Raw genomic sequence first — 21,835 nt, 5'->3', positions numbered from 1 at the left:
CACACACACACGCACATGCACGCACGCGCACACACACACACACACACCCCACATAGTATTTCCAGACCGCAGAGCCACAATCCCACCTGATGTACCCATCCCTGGTGACACTATTGCTTGTATTTTCAGATAATGAATTTCATTTTATTTGTTTTTGTAAGTCAATGGGCACTTTAAAATAGATATTAGAAAATAATAATAAAGGTATAAGACAATTTCCACATCAAATGAGCGTTTTCTGTCATCTGTTTCAAAATCAATGATCTAATTATCAGTATATAGTAGGTAGATGAAAGAGAGTCTGAGAGCCAACAAGTTGTAGCAAGTATGTCAGAGAAAGAAAAATAAATAGAATATTAGACCATTTTTTTCTTAGGATGCTTGTAGCTGTCCTTCTACATAAAACCATCATATGATTTTTAAACATATTTATTCATTGCCTTTAATCACTTTAATTATTATGAAAATATATGATTTCATGTATATAATCATTATGTATATATTCATATACTAGCCTTGACTATTTTGCAAACTGAAACCTCATTCATAAATTTCCCAGGTACGCTCTATTGCAAAAATTTAACAGTTTTAATGGTTGTTATTCTTAGCTTTCTCTCACTCTCTCTCTTTCTGTCCCTCTTTCTCTCACACACACACACATTAGAAGTCAAATTTATTGCAAAAAATTACACTGCAATCACATAGAATACAATGAAATCACATTTATTCATCAGCCCAACTCTATCCCTTTAATAGCTATGTTGGTTTCATTACAATAGAACCCTCCACAAAAAAGTTAAATAAAATCTTGGTTATGCAAATCACACTAACGAAAACACTAAAAACCTGATTGTGTGAAACATCTCAAGCTTAAGGAAGCATGTCAGGATGATCAATTTTAAATTAGTCACTTTAGAACACATTCTGTTGCTTCACTCTCCTGGCGGCTTCCCGGATTTCTATTTCTGCAAAAACAGTAATTACAATTGTACTGGATGGCACAAGTGAGTCTTTCTTCCCGAAAACTAGATATGAAAATGAGTCCGCTGGGTTCACCAAACAATATTGACATCTCAAGTCCTCTTAATAGGTTCACTTCAGGTACAGACTTTAAACAAAGAGGGCTGCTCCAATTTCCCCCTCAATAGTCCAGGCAAGAGTTCTGTCTGTTTTAAGCTACTATCTTCTAGCCCCCAAACCAGCTTCTGTATTCTGCACTGAGATTTGGGGGCTCAGTCTCTGCACACCACATTTCTCCTTTGCCAGCTGACTTCCTCTTGGGTTCTATAATAGGGGGCACTGGAGGGAGATTGAGGGGTAGGAGAAAGGGGGAAAGGGACTTACTCCTTCATGTTCATTGGCTGTCAGTATTGTCTTGGGAATCATCCTTTTACTGTGTTAGCAGAAATCAGTTTCTGTCTACAGATTTTTGGGCCCTTCCAGAACCAGTTCATTCTGTCATCTCAAAGGCATCAGCACTGGGCTGCTGGCACTCCCTGCTGAGAATTCTTGAGCTTGAGCTGCCTACGGCTCTCCCCTAGAGCTCTTCAGATCCCAACACTGGCTCCTAAGCCCCACCCCCAAGCGTGGCCCTTAGAATTGCAGGGTTTCTCTCCCAGGCTCCTCATAACCTGATTCTTCCTTTGATTTCCCAATCCCTAAGGAGCTGCTTCCTGTAGGCACATCTCTGTGTAACCTCAGGGCCTCCTTTTGCCTCTTCCTGTTCTCCAACAGCTATCTAAACTATTCTTTATTATTTTTTTCTTTGTTAAAAACAACAGGTATTGGGGTGCTTGGGTGGCTCAGTCCCTTAAGCTTCTGACTCTTGGTTTTGGCTCAGGTCATGATCTTATGACAGCGAGAAAGGGAATACAAGTATGGGGAGTGAGAGAGGGACAAGCAGAGCAGGCTGTCCAATGAGCAGGAAGCTTAATGGGGCCGGGGCGGGGTGGGGGGCGGGGATCATGACCTGAGCCAAAGGCGGAAGCTTAATGACTGAGCCAACCAGGCACCCCTGCATGTCCAGGTTTAAACACAGTAAAGATCCACTTTTGCATTTAAATACAAAACTAAAAAACAACTAGTATCTAAATCTTAATACCGCTGCTGCAAAATACAAGGAAAGACACAACACGATATGCATTGTACGTGAAAATTAAAGCAGTAGGTCTAAAACTTGAAATGCCCCTCTGTCACTATCCGTGTGTCAATATCCCGGTCCACATGGAACAACACGAACGAGTGGGAAGTGGTAAAATGCGATCAGGTTTCAGAGCAGTCAATGGCAAGACAATGGGAATTCTGGATTGCTCTTCTCCACTATGGAAACAAAAGGGGGTTTTGGCATCAGGTACCCACGGAGGCAACATAAGCTGTATGGGGCTATAGGTAACATTGGGTGAAGAGGGAGAAGAGGTGCTGGGAGCCAGAAAGGGTTGCCAGGACCCGCTGTGATGATATCAAATAGGAAGATGAACTGTCCATGTGTTCCTGCCAGGTCTGGTGAGTTTTTCATACTTTCAGACGGGACTCTGACTTTTATTCAAGTAAAAGGGCAGGCTTTTGTCTTGACAGTGGCACTGTTTCTTTATCTGTAAAATGAAGGAGTGGAATCACGATGGTATTTCCCCAAACTATTGGGCATGATGATTGTGTACCAGAGGATACTAAAGCAAGTTATGTAGTCATGTAGTTAGATTTGGGAAATGTTATACATTTCGTGCCCCCCCCTTTTTTTTTTTTTTTTAGATTCGCAGTCCCCTTTACACAGTAACGGTTGCAGGGATCCAACTATAATTTTTTTTAATGTTTAACTAAATTGTTTGGCCACAGAGGGCCCCCCCCCCTTTATTTTGCTCGCACTGCCATCTCTTAACGATAATAGCATTACCTTGGAAAACAGTTTAGGAAATGCTGAACTTGGTGTTCTCTAAAACCCCTTATGACTCCAGGATTCTGTAATTCCAAGTAGAAGAACTGTTTAATATAGTACGACCAAGTGGCAGCATAGGGAATTGTCCCCTAAAATAGCCCTCGCTGCTTCAGTTTCCCAGGTTTCCCAGGGGTTTGGCGTAAGCATATTCAGGAGCAAGATGGTTGAGAGCCATGGAGAATAGCCTGCGACTCAGATCCTGGATGTACTAAGCATCCCATTAAAATATAGCATGTGTGTGTGAAGCATTCCCTGAGAGGTACTGTTTACTTACCAGCACTTCATTTTTAGGTCAATGAGCACAAGGGGACATTTTCTTTTGGAAAGATTAGGAAAGTAAAGGAAGATCATAAGAATTAGCTATCCAGCCACCCCCCCAATGCAATGCCAAACTGTAACATTAAAACTTATGCAAGTGAAATTTGGCAGAATTAGGGAGCTTTACCTTGGAGGAGAACCAGAATGAAAATAGTGTGCCTGAAGTAAACATTAATGTTTTATTTTACGGATGTGTTTCTCCTTTTAGCATGGCATTCTCTAGATTCTCCTAAACTTGATGATTCTTGTTTGACTATCATCTGTCTTTTATAGGTGAGGCTTCACAATTCCAGGTGGTGGTAATAAAGCCCATACTTGTAGATCTCCCAATATCCCCAATCTGTACAATATAAAATCTGAATTTATACAAGTTCAGTGGCTTCCATTTTCAGGGTGGGAAGCATTTCTTCACATTTTTGGTATTTTGATTGTTTATATCCCTTTATATGGAAAAAGAAAAAAAAAACCAGAACCATCATAAAAGAGGTAGATCTGGGGAGATCAAATTTACCTAGATTTTAAAATTTACTGGAAAATGCATTCATAGATTACTCTGTCCTAGAATTTCCACTTACTACTGTAAACTCAATTTCACCAATTTTAATAGATGTAAGATGATAATGACAATTTATTAGCACTTTTTATGTTCTAGATAATGTACTAAGTTCTTTGCTTACAGCACCTTATTGCCCATAATAAGCCTATGAGGTTGGTGCTGTTATCATGTTCATTTTATCAACGGAAAAAGCAAAATTTAGAATAGTTACATACATTTTCTCAGAGTCACTGTGCTTTCCAGTGGCAAATCTTATCATCCAATCTAGGTTTGTCTGATTCCAAAGTTTAAATTCTTTTTTTTCTTTTTTAAGATTTTATTTATTTATTTATTTGACTGAGAGAAATCGCAAGTAGGCAGAGCAGCAGGCAGAGAGAGAAGGGAAAGCAGGGAGCAGAGAGCCCGATGTGGGATTCAATCCCAGGACCCTGAGATCATGACCTGAGCCAAAGGCAGAGGCTTCACCCACTGAGCCACTCAGGCACCCCCAAAGTTTAAATTCTTAATGATATTCCTCCATTAGTTAAAATAAATAAAGCAATAGTTAATAAATAAGGCAATACTTATTTTAAAAAAAAAAAAAAGGAAAAAAGACCATAGACTAAAGACTGTGTCATCTGAACCTGTGTGAACTCTCTGCATTTAATTTGGGTTGGATTCTGAGAAACACAGCTGTTTCTAAGCTTTGTCGTGGGATCAACCTCAGGGAGTAGAATGCAGAGCTAAGAAAAATCTAAAGATACTGTTTAATGGTGACTCTACAATAAAGAACCAAGCTGTAATTAGGAACAAAAGCATCTATCCAGAAGATTCAGGCAAGAAGACAAGAAATGGGTTCAGACAATGGGAGTAAAGGAGATACAGTGATAGCAAAGTAGGTCTGAAACGGCAGCAGGGATATCCTAGAAAGACACTGCATACTGAAAAAGAAGTATAGTGTTTTTTTGTTTGTTTGTTTTTGTTTTTGTTTTTAAATAGAATGCCTATTCCTTCTCTTGTGTGAGGGGAATTTTTTAAAAATACCAGGTTGGATTTGACAAGACACACAAGCCTCTAGGAATTGGCATCTCCCTTACTATTCAGTACAGTGAGTCTCCCTTATTATACTGTCTATGCTTTAATCCTCAGGGAGTTTGAACTGCTAGGAGATGTACCACAAAAGATAAGAGAGGGTGAAAGAAGAGAGGAAAGTGGAGGGAAGGGGAAGGGAGAAGAGAGCAGGAGAGAGCAGAGAGGTTGGCTACAGCAACTACATCTAAGTGAGGGAAAACTCAACCAATGAGGACGTCAAGACCAGAGATAATGGAAGGATGAGCTCAGAACTACCAACAAGCAAAGGGAAAGAGCAGGGACTGGTACATGGGACAAGATTCAGTGGAATCATTTGGAGAATCTTGTCGTGGAGACTTAGGGTTTTTACTACCTAAGTCCCATTACTTTTGTAGTTGCCCATTGCCCTATTTGCATGCTGTTGTGCATCAACCCCTTGTGGAGTCTCAAGTCATCAAGGTTTGCTGAGTCAGTTGTTACACAGGTTTGGGGAATCGCTGGAAAAAAAAATGAGAAACAAACCCATGAGACTGGGAGGTAGAGAAGGTACTGAAAGAGAAAAACAGAGAAGCAGTCCCAACATTAGAAGACAGGAAGAAGAGAAGAAGAAAAGCTCCTTCTGGAAAACTATCATATTTTACTGTCACTGGAGGCCACTAAGGTGGATGAAAGATCTGGAAAAGAAATGGGCTGAGGTGAAAAACAAACAAAACAAAACAAAACAAAAAACAGAGATCAGAAGTGAGGTTGGATACCATTAAAGTAACTTGAGTACAGTGGATAGATGGGCAGGGAGATACAGGTAAGTTAAAGAGTGGAAATGAGAACAAAATAAAAGGGAAAAAGAGACATACAGTTGTAGAACCAAGGGGGCAAAAATGCCTCAAAAGACAAAGAAATAAATCCCTCACCATTTGTATTCTCTCATTTTTCCAACTTTCCCTTCTTTTTCTGTCTCTTTCACACACACACACACACACACACAACACTGAATTCCAAGATTCAGCTTATTATAGTTCTCACCATTTTTTAAAAATTTTATTTATTTATTTGAGAGAGAGAGAGAGAAATCACAAGTAGGCAGACAGGCAGGCAGAGAGAGAGGGGGAAGCGGGGTCCCCGCTGTGAGCAGAGAGCCCGATGCGGGGCTCGATCCCAGGATCCTGAGATCATGACCTGAGCTGAAGGCAGAGGCTATAACTCACTGAGCCACCCAGGTGGCCCAGTTCTTACCATTTTCTATGAATATATATATATACACACAGACACACACACCCATACACCCACATATATATGGCTAATTTGTCTACTAGTCCGCTTCTGTCTAATTTTGAAAAGTAATAGGGTTCCCTGACTATTTACAAATGGCTACTGCTTTATGGCAATAATCAAAGCCTGGAAGATAGTATAAATGTCATCTAGATGTAGTAAAGCAAAAAAGACATTTTGGATGCTAGAGCTCAGACTTTTGATATGTACCAAACCCAAAACCTGCAACTATGTAATGGTAATAACCAAGTGGGTAAATATGGTGTACATACCAAAGGCAATACAAAAAAATGTTCCTCCTAGGATGCTTTCAAGGCTAGATTTTGAGTTCATGACAATTGAATTTTAAGTCTTTAATAATGATGTTAAGATAGCATAAATAAATTTGATTTTTTAAAATACTCAAAATACAAAAATATTCTTTTTAGAGCCAAAAAAGGACCCAGAAATTCTATGCTATGGAATCTACCCTTGATCTGTGCAAAAATCTGACTAAAGTCACATTTATTTTCAAGCACAAAATAAATAAAAGATTAGAAACAACCTAAATATTCATCAATAGAGGATTGGTTAAAAATGAATCATGGTGCAATGACCCCTAAGAAAATTATATTATTTAAAGAGTGTGTGTGTGTGTGTGTGTGTGTGTGTGGTATATAGAAAAAGTATAGAAATATCCAAAATGTCAATTGTGATCGTTTGTGAGTATAGGAAAAATATGTAATTATCATTTAAAAAACATTTGATTTTTCCTCCCTGGGGCATATGTTACATTTAGAACTTATAAATAAGTTACTTGTGGGGCGCCTGGGTGGGTCAGTGGGTTAAAGCCTCTGCCTTCGGCTCAGGTCATGATCTCAGGGTCCTGGGATGAAGCCCCTCATAGGGATCTCTGCTCAGCAGGGAGCCTGCTTCCCTCTCTCTCTCTGCCTGTCTCTCTGCCTACTTGTGATCTTTCTCTCTCTGTCAAATAAATAAAATCTTTAAAATAAATAAATAAATAAATAAATAAATAAATAAATAAGTTACATGAATACAACTTCTAAGTTGCATATTTGAAAACATTTTTATGTAAAATAATGATGGCTGAATTACCAAAATAGCTCATTCATTCATTCATTCATTCACTTAACACACCTTTATGTAATATTCACTACATGTCCGTCACACACCTCCGGTGTACAGAGATGGAGGAAACAACATATCTGTCTTTAAGGAAAGCCATATGATCAGGAAAAGGGAGAAAAATCATGCTCACTTGGATCTCTTGGCTAGGAAGCATTTCAATGCTGCTAATAGTACAAACCCAGCTATAAGGTATGCTATCAGTTTGGCATAATTGGGGTAGGCACAATTCTCTAAATGGCAATACCACCTAACAACCATACCATCCCCAGCAGGAGTCCAGAATGGAACCGAGCACTACGACCGACGCATGCAAGTTTATTTTCCGTTCTCATTTTTTCATCCTGGAAGATAGGCCCTAGCTTTGCAGCTCCCTGCAGCCAAATCAGGACTCTTGAGGCACACCCCTGCCTCGGCATACTCTTGTGATTTCCATATGAGGGATATATCTGGTTCAGGATTCCATAGCTAGGGAGTACCTACAAAATAATCCATCAAAGATAGCACAGGATTGTATTTTGCATGTTTACTAAAAAGGGAGTAAATGAATGAAAGGAATCATCCATATTCTTTCCTCTGGCCTCGGGAAAGGACAGGACGTGCACTTCAACTACAATTTATAATCTTAGAACCTCCTCCAACCCTAGTGATGCGATTTATCATCTCAGTGCTAAATGTAGCCCAGAAAGAGAAAATGAGCCTTCTGTAATGAAAAGTCTGAAAGTTGGGGCTATAAACAACTGCGTAGAGAGATCTGGGCTGCATTTACACAGACTCGAGCCATCGTTCAAGGTGAAGAAATCAATGACGGCCCAAAAATCAGCCCTGAACCTCAGGAGATGCCTTGTTCTCCGTGCTCCGTGTTTCTACATAGTGTCTCATCCCTGATCAAGTTCTCTCCCCAGGGAGTGCTAATGGCCTAATGGCCACAGAAGTCTGTTTTGTTCTCTAAATGAGCAGGATCAAAGTGTGCTTGCTCTGTGGAAAACTCAACACTACTTCTGACTTCCTCCAAGGGCTGCTCTGGCTCTACGGTACCTTTGATGAGGCTTCAGAGCTTCTCTTCCGAGCTCTTCAAAATACTTAACAGGCTTTAAGAAAATACGAAGTTCATGTCGGAGAAAAGACGTTCATCTTGTTCCCAGGATTAGGGGGCACAACCTATACGAACTGAACACAATACTCGGGGTGCAGGGAGAGCAATTTGTATAATTATTGTTTTGTAAAATGTCAATTGCCTAAAAATATTAGCCAATATTTAAAAGGCACTAAGCCCAATCCTATGCATTTTACCTTCATTAAAACATTCAGTCCTAATGGCACACTCAGTAAGTTAGTAGTATTGCTGGTCTCCGGTTCTTGAAAAGGAATTTAAAACTAAATAATCTATACAAAGTCATACACGTAGCAAATGTCCAAGTCTCCATGCTCCCTTATTCTGATCAAGGATTTATTTTCGAACCAAACTTAGCTAAGTTTGCCTTTTGCCTAAGTTTGCCATTTTGCCTTTATTTTTTACAGTGTTCTGAAATTATAAAAACCAGGAAAAATGAACATACCTTTTTTTTTTTCTTAGTGCAAATACCCAGTCAGGTAATTTGCTTCCAGTTTTTCATTCATATATACTTGGACAGAAGTAATCATGAACACGTGAATTTTCCAATATCTTACTATGAAAAGTTTCAAGCACAGAGAAACGTTAAAGACTTTAACGTTTGATATGCCCCCGCATATCGAAAAGTAGATTTCACCATTGATGTTTTACTCTATTTCATTTATCCTCTATATATTGATATGTTGCGTACAATTTTATATCCTTGTCCAATTTTTTTTTGTATTTCATTATAAACATTTTTATTGTTGTATCACATTTTAAATGTCTTCCAGGCGGTCTAAACATTCCTTAATGTGCCCCATTCTCTTTATCTTTGTGTCTTATCTTACTTGAATCCTAAACACAACTATTTACTTCCTTTAAAGAGATTTACAGCCACTTTTTGCCCTGCTAAAGTCTGTTCCTGGAATTTTACTCAATTGAAATCCTAGCGCTGTTCTAGACATAGAAAGATGACTCACAAACGCCTGTAGATATAATGACCTTGACCTGGCTGACAGGATTTCAGCAAGACTATAATGGATAATTACTCTTATAGGATGTTATTCTAATCTTTTCAGTAATGAGTCAGGATTATACTAAACACTACCTAAGTATCAACAAATCCTATTTACTATAAATATAAAAGGTTTAGATTTATGATAAAAATCCCTACGCAGTATTTCAGGTAATTAAAACCCTGAAGCCTTTAACTTTTTTTTTTTTTTTTTAGATTTTATTTATTTATTTGACAGAGAGAAATCACAAGTAGATGGAGAGGCAGGCAGAGAGAGAGAGAGGGAAGCAGGCTCCCTGCCGAGCAGAGAGCCCGATGCGGGACTCGATCCCAGGACCCTGAGATCATGACCTGAGCCGAAGGCAGCGGCCCAACCCACTGAGCCACCCAGGCACCCAAACCCTGAAGCCTTTAAAAGCAAAGGCCAGTATTCTCACCCCTTACCTGCTTCTACACCTCCAATATGGGGAATATCAGGGAATCAGAAATTGGAAAGGAAAGTGGGTGCTACTAACCCAATGTCCTAATGCACACAGAAATCCTTTCTAGAGCCTGTGTATTTAACTGATGATTAAATGTGGTCCAAAACACATTTGAAGGATTCCTAGGAACATTAACATTCCTATCTTCATTCATTCAGCAAATTTATTCAGCAGCTACTCTGCACGGATACTCCACCAGGTGCCAGAGATTCAAAGATAAATAAATTCTTACAAGGAACTTTCACAGTGAAGGAATATGAGTGACATAAAATCCAGTTCAGAAATCATAGGAAAGTGCACTGTGCCGGTATAGGGGCACGGAGAGGGGCAGTGCATCTGTGAATGACAGAGAAAATATGCCAAGGAAACCTTCTTATAATGTGTGAGCTCAACCTTAAAGTGTAAGTAGGAGCTGACTAAGGAAAAAGGTATAGGGAGACTTTTCCAGAGCAGGAGTTTTAGCAAAAATATTGAGACAAAAAGCATGATGTACATGGAAAACTTTAAGGAATTACCTTTTTCTACCTTGTCTGAGGTAAGAAAGATGTGAAAGGTAAATAGGCAGGGCGAAATCATTTAGAACACAGTAGGCTCTATTTAGGAGGTTGGATTTGATTCTACAGGAACAAGAAACCACTTAGGAGTTTTATGCTATTCTCGTTTTCAGTAGATCACAGCAGAGACAGGGAAACTAGTTAGTTGCAACTGACTATGAGACAGATTTTGGAGGCCTGAACCAAAGTAGTACCAATAGGGATGGATATGAAGAAACAAGGTAGAAAAACAGGTGAGATTCAGTTTTAGTGTGATTCCCCAGGTTTACTACCTTAGGGGGAAAAAAAAAGACAAATTTAGTTTGAGGTAAACGGAGTAGAGATGCTATGAACTACAAATATGGAGTAGTCTGGGAGAGGGGCAGGAAACAACTGGAAAGAAGGAAATATTTCCAATGCAGTTTTGGGACTTTCATTTCCTACCAACAGTGATATCTCAGCTGAGCTCCCTACTTACGATCAATGCCATGGTCTGGATATATGCATTCTCCCAAATTTCATATGTTGAAATCTTGACCCCAAAGATGCTGATATCAACATGTCATCCTTGAGGATGTGATAAGCTCCTTAGAGTAGAGCCTTCATGAATGGGATTAGCACCCTTTTAAAAAGAGACCCTCCTCCCCCAGCCCTGAGCTTCCTAGTTTCTTCCACCATGTCAGGAAGTGAGAAGACAGCTATCAAGGAGGAAGTAGGCTCCCACCAGACACCAAATCTGCTGGCACTAGCATCGGGCCTTCCAGCCTCCAAAACCATGAAAAATAAATTTCTTCTCTTTGTAAGTCAGCCAGTTTGTGGCATTTTATTACAGCAGATGAAATGGATTAAGATAATCAAGAACACAAAATGCAAAAATGAAGGGTAAGAGAGATAAATCATCTCTCTTTTGGAGCTATATCACCATGTTGTGCAACAAATATGTTTAAGAGTAAAAAAGGCATGAGTTTCAACCTAACAATAAGAAAGTAGATTTCAGGGGTGCTTGGGGGGCTCAGTGGGTTAAAGCCTCTGCCTTTGACTCAGGTCATGATCTCAGGGTCCTGGGATGGAGCCCCGAGTCTGGCTTCTCTGCTCAGCAGGAAGTCTGCTTCCTCTTCTCTCTCTGCCTGCTTCTCTGCCTACTTGTGATCTCTGTCTGTCAAATGAATAAATAAAATCTTAAAAAAAAAAAAAAGAAAGTAGATTTCAGATTTTATTAATTAAATCAATATTACCTACAGAAATTCAGGAGTTGACAATATTTCTTTGCCTCAGTAAGTGAAAAGTGATAATAATTTACATAAAAATATGACCTGAATATTTTTATACAAATCAAAGTGTTCAAATCAGAACATTCAAATCAATTAATGAGAATAGGAATCTCTCTTGACCTCTTCCTTTTCAAGGAAACAAACTAATACCAGGATTTTATTTCAAGAAAATACCAAAAAGAAAAAGCAAATTCCAAAGTATTCTCAGGCATAAGGTAACATTTATTTCAATCTCCTACATACTTAAATCACTGGACAATGAGGATTCACGTTCAGAATCATCATTTTGTGTCATTGCAAGTTTTGTAATGAGATGACTTGGTCATTACTACTACATTATCCTTCCTAAGAAAAGTCATAAATGTGCATTACAAAAGGCTTACTCAATGAGGATCAAAACAATAGGTTTTCCTGCTTAACCTATAGTTAACTAATTAATGAAAACAACCTATACACCATTTTCTTTTATCACCTGGGATCCCTTGTTTGATTTATAATGCCCTAAAATATCTTTAATCTTTATAAAATGTCTTTACAAAGTAGAAATAATGATGACCTTCCTCAAATCAAAGACTCTGTAAAAGAGAAAAAAATTCCATAAATAAACATAAATATAAATAAATATATCCATTTGGCAGAGTAATTATGCTAAATTGTCTTCATCAAGGTTACATGGCAGAAATTTAAGTATAAATTTCTTTAGAGAGGTTATCCTTGTGAAGTAAAACTTGAAAGCTCTCACAGCCGATTGGAGTGACTCAAGCTTTATCCCACTTGTGCATCTGTTGGAGCTCAAACCCACAGCCCTATAGATTTAGATAATCTCTGGATGGATGGAAACCCCCTTTCACCCTCTACTGCAAAGTTTGGCTGGAAGAAGTTGATTGCTAACGCCCTGTAAGCTTCTTGATATAAAAGTTGAGATTAAAGGTTATTTCCTCTCAAGCTTCTGCTAAACGTCCTTATGCTGTGAAATCAAGAGGTCAAATAAAATGACTAGAGCACTGAAAACAAGGTTTAGGAAAAAAGCGTAAGTAAGGTTAAAAAGCAGCATAAGAGTCAAGGTCCCTTTTCATTCGAAAGACATAAACAAAAGGTTAGATGATGATATTTAGCAAGGCTGTTCTTATTCCTTGCAAGCAGACTCTTTCCCAAATGCTTCATTGTTCTAATATGATCCACATATCAACCTTGTCAAGAAGGCAAAGATTTTTTTTTCCTCAGATAACACAAGGTTGGAGTCAAGACTAGCATTTTTATGAGTACCTACCATGTGCTGATTACATAGTAATTTTCACTATTACTATGTGAAGTACATAGTATCATACCTACTTTATAAATGAACTAATGCAAGGAGGTACCAAGTGACTTGGAAACTAAAATTGCTTAGTATGTAGTAGAGTTAGGATTTAAAAATCTAAGTATCATCACTGGCAGTACCGAGAGAGAGAGAGAGAGAGAGAGAGAGGGGGGGGGGGGGAGATTAACTTCCAGTATACCATACTCTTTCCCACAAAAGAGTTTAATATATTCCGTGAAGGTACTAAGGAATCCTTAGGGTGAACTGTTTTCAATGTTAAGAAGAATTCTTAAAATACGAGTCGAAAGAAGAAACTAAAAACAAATAGATGATATTGTTTCACCCTTTATCTAGAGAGATACACACTTGTAACTGTATCCACTTACTGACTCATTAAATCGAGTTCTCCCTTGACCATAAGGAATATTGCAAATAACATATATTGAAAGTTGAGAATGTGCCACGTACATGTTACCAGCATTAGTCTTCAAGATTTTACCCGTTTTACAAAATGAAAAATGGGGCTCAGATAGTACTTCATCCATGATCACACAGCCTGTATTCTGGGAGACTGGAGTATGTCTCCAATGCCAGCCACCTTACAGTGTAAGTCTTCTATTATATGACACTCCCCCACACCCCAAGCCAGTCTTGTTCCCACTTGCCTTGTGTGAACCTGCTTTGAGAATTCACTGCTCTGATTCCGCACTCCAAGTTGAGAGCTTAGCCTAATTCTTATACTTAATACGGTTCCCAAATAATTAGTTTTTGACTGACTTAGGAAAATGGCATGAACTGGAGTCTAAAGAAATTAGCTAAAGGAATACTGGAAGGAAAATCAGTATTGCAGAATAGAAACTATTCCACCACTAGGCCAAAAACCAGTTCCTAGGGGACTGAAGAAAATGAGAAAACTGAAGAGGAGGAAAGATCCTCATTTCATTTCTGGAAGTAAAATGTGAGAACAATAAAACCAAGTGTGACCTGGAGCATTCCTCTACATTTCAGTCACCTTTCCTTCAGAGAGAGAAGCCACCTGCATGGCTTGGTCATGTTATTACTGTTTAATTCCTGACTTCTCGCTGCCCCTCTCATCCAGTTATGCTTTATCTCCTTCTATTCCCCTTGGCAACAAGACTGACTGTTAGTCTGAGTTACTGTGGAGATCTAAGAGAAAAAGCTTATAATCCATGGGCACAGCTTGTGGGACAGGGTAAGCATTTATTTCTGATAGACTTGATGGGAACAGGTGTTTCTATATCACTCAAAGTGTAAGATGTGTGACATACAATCTGTTTCTTCTTTACCTTTTTAGTCGAGAGAGAGAGATTAGAGAGAATGTAGGCAACTTCTTGATCTTTTTCCAATAAAGTTTTAGTTAAGAAAGTGTTATCACATCCCTGTAATTATTTTAAATAAACCTGCTTTGCTTTATGCAAATATTGCATGTGATTAATAAAATCACATTCACCAAATCGAACAATGAATTCAATTCTCCGATCTGCACTTCTCTGACAACCCAAAATATTATATTCAGTCATACTTTTATCTAAATATTACAATAGATCACTAAAATCAGTAAGAAGTTATAAAATTAGAAACAAATTTGCTACAGTTAATTAGATTAGCCCCATATAACAGAGTGGCCATTAATACACAATTGTTAAGTGGCTGATTGAATAAAAAGAATCTTCTAGACTTCTAGAAAACAGACATGCTGAATTTTTGCTCTAGTTGACCATGAAGATACCCCCTTTTAAATATTGGCATGAGTGGGATGCCTTTCCTTTTCCTTTGTTACGAAGTCTGGATCCCCTTTCATTCTGTTACACTGAACTAGGTGATGAAAAAACACTGTCGCTCTAAGTGACTTCAAGGGCTGGATGTCAAACAGGGCTTCTTCAAGTGTCTCTTATTAAAGTGGAAATCTCATCACTAATGAGATTAATGTTTGCTTATCTATCTTACCTACAATATTTGAAGTTTCTTGAAGTTAAAAATAATGTTTGTACTTCCACAAGAGTACATGGCATATAATAGGCATGTAATATAGGGCTTTTGGATGAACTGAACCTCTTGTTCAAGAAAAAATTCAGGGAACAGATTAGATCTCAGAAGTCCTTTTTAGGCATTTAACTTCATGACCTTATGATTATAATTACTTACATTTTCAATATAGGGAATGCATACATTACCCTTATGTTTCTTGATAATTCTATTAATTTTGAATTATACAGCACAATTTTAGAAAAGCTGATGATACCTTGAAAAAAAAAACTGGACATGGCAATCAACTATTATTATCAAACCAGAATAAGCTGTAAACCTATGAGTAGCAATATTTTCCTGTAGATATGTTTTCCCAAGAGAAAACAAGTAATGCTTGTCAGAAGTTAGAAATGGAAGAGAATGTGGCAGCACAGATATATAGACATATATTTCTATATATATAGATATATATATAAATGCATTCCTTCATTCTATCAAGAGTTATATACATATTTTATTCATCAGTGAATGAAGACAAAAATACCTGCCTTTGGGGAGATTACATTTTAGTGGAGAAACAGAAATAAGTAATAATAAGCATAACTAGGAAATTATTGGTACATTAGAAGATCGACACCATGGTAAAAATAATAGAGCAGATTGGGGCATATTAGAAGTCCTATGAGAAGTGTCACAGTCATCAATGTATATCTCATTGAGAAGTTGACTTTTGAGCAAAATCTTTAAAGGAAAAAGACATCTGAGAAAAACATTCCAAGCAAAATTAACAGCAAGTGAAAAGACCTGAGGCAGGCCTTGTGCCCAGTGCAGGCAGCTGGGGCTGAAGTAGAGTCAGCAAGAGAAATAAAAGTAGGAGAAAATGTCTGAAAGGTAATAGAAGAGCATAGGTCTTTGGCTTTTGACCTGAGAGAAATGGTGAACCAATGCATGGCTTTGAGGGGACTTGAAATTTAACAAGATTACTCTGACTGCTTGAGAAAAGACTGTGAGGAGGCAAAGGTAGAAGCAAAGAGACCAGTCAGGAGGCTGGTCTGATAATCCAGGTGAGAACTAGGGTGGGGTGGAAGTTTAGCAGAAGTAAGTGTGAGCAATGGTTGGCTTTGGATATATCTTCAGAGAAGAACTAGAAGGATTTGCTAATGAACTGATATACGTATGAAGAAAAAAAGAAAATTCAAAAATGAGTCTGAGGATTTTGAGCTGGAGCGGTCAAGAGTGGAAGTGCCATTACATGACATGAAGTAGACAATAAGTAAAGTGGATTTTTTTCTTTTTTTTTTTTTTTCCCCTTCTCTTTCTCTCTTTCTTTCTGAAACTTTTAAGATCACGTTTGGATGCAATGAGTTTGGAATGTCCACTGGACATTTTAGTAGGCAGTTGAATTTAGAAATGTGGAGTTCAAGGAAAACTTCGAGCTAGAGATATACATACAGCTGTCCTTTGAATAATGGGTTTGAATGATGCGGATCAATTTATAAGTGGAATTTTTTTAATAAATGCAGTAGAGTACTGTAAATGAATTTTTTCTTCCTTCTGATTTTCTTAATATTGTTTTTCTTTTCTCTACCTTCATTGTAAGAATATAGTATATAATATAATAACATACAAAGTAAGTGTTAAAGGACTGTTTATGTTATCGGTAAGGCTTCTAGTCACCAGTAGGCTATTAGTAGTTAAGTTTTGGGGGAGTCCAAAGTTACATGCAGGAGCGACTGGGAGGCTTTGTCCTTCAAGGGCTGCTTTTGTATGATCTTGGGGTCCTGGGCTTGAGCCCCAGTGTGGGGGGGTGGTAAGGCTCCTGGCTCAGCCTTCTTCTCCCTCTCCCACTCCCCCTGCTTGTGTTCCCTCTCAGTCTCTCTCTCTGTCAAATAAATAAATAATTTTTTTTTTAAGTTACATGAAAATTTTCAACTGTGCAGGGGTCAACATCCATAACTCCCATGTTGTTCAAGAATCAACATATGGGTTATCAGCATGTACTGAAGATTTCTTACAATGAGATGTGATGAGCTCACTGAGGAAATCAGTGTAGGTAAGAAGAGAAGAGAAGGGAAGAAGAAGAAGGGAAAGGAAAAGAGAAATCCTAGTACTAAGCCTGAGGACTCATCAGCGTCAGTCGGTCCAGGGGAGAAGAAGAGGAAAGAAAGGAAATTAAAAGAAATAGCCCTTGAGACTGGTCACAGCAGGGTCTGGAGTGCTAGGATCCAAGCGAATAAAGAGCTTCTAGAACACGGAAGCCAACTCATTGGCCATTGTGAGACTTACTTTCATTTGAGAACTTTAAGTCACTCCAAGCCCACACAGACTGTACAATTTCACAGGAGAATCATTGGGGTATATAACCTTTGCTACTGGCAATACCCAGCTCATGAAACATTCTTCTCCAAAGTGAAAACCTGTCAGTTTAGTCAGACATGTAGACTGGGTAGGTTAAAAACAAACAAACAAACAAAAAATTAAGTCCTTAGGTTCCATCATCAGTATATTAAAAATATAGTTGCTTCATAATGTACTAAAAATGCAACAGTAATCATATTTATATAACCTATCTGCTGTATATAACCTATGGGCTGTATATAAACTATTTTAGGGGAAAAAAAATCATGTGTAATCTTAATTTGGGAAAGTAGTAGCATCTTGTCCCTAGGATTTTTCAGATGATTAAAATAAGCACACTAAAAATCTTGTAGGAAGTCAGGGGGATGAAAAGAACATACAATTTCAGTCTACAAAGAAGATGCAATATAGTATAGCCATAATAACACTAACGAGTAAAACAAAAATAATTACATTTTATTGAGCACCTGTTAGTACATTTGTGTGATCTCCTATTCAGGTATTCATCTGCAAAGTTCTTAGGTATTATTATCTCACTTTTAAAAATGAGAAAACTCTGATTCAGATATTGCATGACATTTCCATTTACCCTGCAGGCAGTAAGTAACAGTGGGTCCAAATTCTTTTCTAGTGGACTAGGGGTCAGAATTTCTTGGGTTGTATTTTTTTGCTTTACAGTGATGACCTGGTACCCTTAAGAAATCACTTGGAATATCTGGGCTTTAGTTCTTCAACTGTAAACATAGGGATTCTATCACCTTGAGGTGGGTATAGGAAATTCAATGCACAGAAAAGGGCTGCTCTAATTTCTGGGGAAGGACTGAAGTAGAGTCATAACAAGGTGGAAGGTGTAGGGGTGAAGTTGAATAAGGATGGGCCTAACATGCTGGCTTCTCAGCCACTGCTGCAGTTTACAACCAAAGAAGATAAAGAAAATCCCAGGAGAACTGGGGTGGGGCGAGTCTACAGCCTCCAAGCTAATAGAAAGATAATGACCTTAATTAATATATTTGACCCTAATTTGTATTTTAAGGATTAAATTTACACTGATCTCTGAACCTCAAGTAATGAGTCAAGATAATAATCGCAAAATAAATTCAGGAGTCATAGGGAATTGCCAGGATAACTGTGGCATAAGCTAAACTTTGAATTTCAGGAAAAAGAGCTGCTAGTGTTAAAAATTCTGCCTTGAGGACTGATTCTTGCCAGTGCCCTGTGCTACCTGCTCTGTGGCATATGGTTATGAAATGGCACTGCCTCCCACATGCAAAAGTAGAGACAGTTCTGTTATTCAAAATTATCGTCAATATTCAATCCACTGGGTTCATCTACAACCTATGGTTTCATTGTACAGAATTGCAACAAACGTTAATACTCTATCAGTCAATGGCTTCAATACTTTCTCATCTACTTATGGACCCCAAGATTAAGCCCTTGCTTAGATTAGCCAAAACTGTCATCCTAGAACTCCACTATCTTATAGATTACACAAACTGATAATTGACAACAGAAAATGTCCCAGAAATTTCAAAGGTATTCACCATAAGCTTGTTAATAATCTACTGTCAGCAATAGGGATATGACATTACAGATGGACTGATACCATTTCCCTGGTCATATATAAATTAAGTAACTAAGTCTTCAGCACTCACCATATCATTTATGGGACATTTTGGGGGACTGCTTTTTATTGGGCTCAGCCTGAGTTAACTTAATTTTTCAATTGTCTTTCTTCCAGGTTCTTAGGAATTGTCAAACCAGGAAATAAGTGCAAATGTTCTCCCAACATTTACTTCTGTACTATGATTCTCCACTGACAAGTCCTAATGCATTTGTCAGAGGATAAACAATAGGACTAAGACATTATTAAAGGTCAAGAAGTTGCTTTCTTAGTATTCCATAAGCAAGTGTCCTGTCTGAGGCTCTTGAAAGCACCTGAGCTGTGTTTTTCTCTTTAAATATAAAGTTACAATTTAAAATCCTAGAAAGCCGACCTCAGTTACACTTTTTATGTCTAATATAAACAGTATTCCCAAACCATATCAAAGGTAATAAGGATTTAGTTCATTCAATTTTATACCATGATCTGGAGAAAATTGGATCTAAAATCGGTACTTTGGGAAGTTCATGCCAATTGATACAGATAAGCAGATAAGCCCACCATATAAGAATGTAAACATACTCAATATTGTCCAACAGCTGATTCTCAAGTATTAAGCAATGGATATTGTATCTGTTTTTAAATACTTCTCACCAGATTGAAATTTAATGTTCACTTTGTGACAAAAAGCATCATGTTGAGATTCTCCACTGTGTTATCTGTAGAGAAGCCATTACCAAACAGTGATGGTTATAGAAGATATTGGTGGTAAATCATAAAAGTGCTGAGCTCTAAAGAAACCAAAGTCCAAAATTCCTTGTATTTTCTACACTGCCGTTCAAAAAAGGTTGCATCATTACAAATATAAAAATATAAAAAAGTATATGAAAATATAAAGTGTTCCCTCTCAAGCTAGTATTCATTCTTAAGTTCTGAAAAAGAACAGAATGAAAGAGTCTATCAATTCTCATTAAGCTACAATATAAAAATTTCTAATGGACTCACCAGCAGATGGTTTGAATTAGCCAGAAATTGTGGGTTAGAGCTCAGTAGAAATGCATACTTTGTTAGGAGGAAATAACCATAGTGGTATGGTGTAATTTCACTAAGTGATTATAAATAGAAAGAAAAGGAGTTAACATGGAAAACCGTGGCCCACAACAGCACAGCCCATGAATCTACAACCTGATAAGGGTCATTCAGGTATACTATAATGCAATTGGGGATGGGTTCCTGTCCTGCGTGAGTCCACTTCTCAGTCAACAGAGGCCAAAGTTATCTTTCAGGGGAAGAAGTGGGCTTCAGAGTACTTACTGCATGATCTCGGGAAGCTTTCTCAAGGTCCAGTATACAATCTATACCAATATGTATGTACAGCATAAGTCCGACTATATTTAATTTATGCTTTCTGAAAGTATAAACTGATGGGAAAATATTAATTTTCTTTAATTTTGCAGTAATAGAGCCCTACAATTTATGTTACTGAATTTCATGGACATCACAGTGTTATGACACATTTTAATGGTAATGACCTGATGTATTTAAAAACATTAAGATATGGCTAAATCAGAGTTCCAACTAAAATAAATTTGTATGTAAGTATTTGTATGTAAGTATATTTCTATAGATAGATAGATATACTTATACCTATCTATCTAGAGAGAGAAATGTGAAATGGCATCATAAGATACTTTTTTCCCCCAGTGGATGGACATTAGTGAATTTAGTCTTGGCCAAAATGTAATTGGGCCAACTACACCCTTACTCCGAGGATTTTATATTCTAGTGTCAAAAACTGGCTTGTGACACATTGAGCTGAACTGACATCTGATGCGAAGTCCATTGAGAGCTGAATTTCTGGCTGAGTAGTATGAGGATGCGAATGTCTTGAAATTGAAGCCGTCTGGATTCCAAAACTGACAGATCTATGATACCTGGAAAGGATTCAGGAGGAGACACATTCTCATGATTACCAGGCTGGAAAACCACCACAGCTGGAAGAATGAAGAAACTGATTTTATTCGCTTAGGGATGGCAGAAAGTATAATGTTCTTTTATGTCCTATAGATGTGAGACATTATTTAGCCTATGGTAACCCAATCTTTTCTATTTCTATAATATATACATAACAGAAAAAATACTCTTTAAGAAATTAAGAATACTATCAAAATCCCTAAAGCCCAACATCATTAAATATTGCATGTATTGCACTGTCAAATATTGGAATGGATTATTAAGATAAATGTGCAATCAACTGCTTTGGCAGCCTACATTAGTTTTCATCATGTGGGGTGGAATGGGTACAACTGTAATTTATAACAATACTTTGGGGCTGTATTAATAGTCAGTTGACAGTATATTCATGCAACAAAACTCCCTGGAAATTTCCACAGAAATATAAGACAAAGTGTAGTGGTTATTAGAGTCGTGTCTTCTTCCTAGACAAGAGTGGGAAGACCTTGGGGGAAGAAACCCAATGAGTTCTCAGTTTCCTCTTTTTATAAAATAGGAATAATACCTTGTATTTCGTTAACAGGAAAAGGGAATTAAAACGGAATAATTTAATACACATTTAATACTCAACAAATGTTGAGAAATTTTCTTTCATTTATTTATTTACTTATTTATCTATTTATGTATTTATTTATTTAAATTTTGTTTCCTTTTAACCTTTAAACTTTCCTTTAAACTTGTTTCCTTTTAAATTTGGAGGAAATAAAATAATAATGTTGGGTACCATGATGGAATTACTACCACCAATTTTTCTTTCCCCAGGCTTCTCTTCCCTGATCAATCCCAAGGATTTGACCAATGTTAAGTGTTAGAACACAAAGAACATAAACAAGATAACAAATGAAACAAATTTATTCTTCCATTTTACTCTGGAAAAAATGCTTCTGAACATAAACATTCTGAAGAGAAAAGTCTTAAATAAATTGGG

The 21,835-nt window shown here is 37.6% G+C and overlaps 1 protein-coding gene across 5 annotated transcripts in view; it reads right to left on the bottom strand.

The window, feature by feature from the left end:
- LINGO2 (leucine rich repeat and Ig domain containing 2) overlaps positions 1-21,835 on the bottom strand; it is a 1,169,724-nt gene that overhangs the window by 949,576 nt on the left and 198,313 nt on the right. The gene's annotated exons all lie outside the window — the stretch shown is intronic.

The sequence above is a fragment of the Mustela erminea genome, chromosome 12, assembly GCF_009829155.1.
Source record: "Mustela erminea isolate mMusErm1 chromosome 12, mMusErm1.Pri, whole genome shotgun sequence".
NCBI classification, from domain to species: Eukaryota; Metazoa; Chordata; class Mammalia; order Carnivora; family Mustelidae; genus Mustela; species Mustela erminea.
This window is presented reverse-complemented; position numbering and strand designations above follow the sequence as displayed.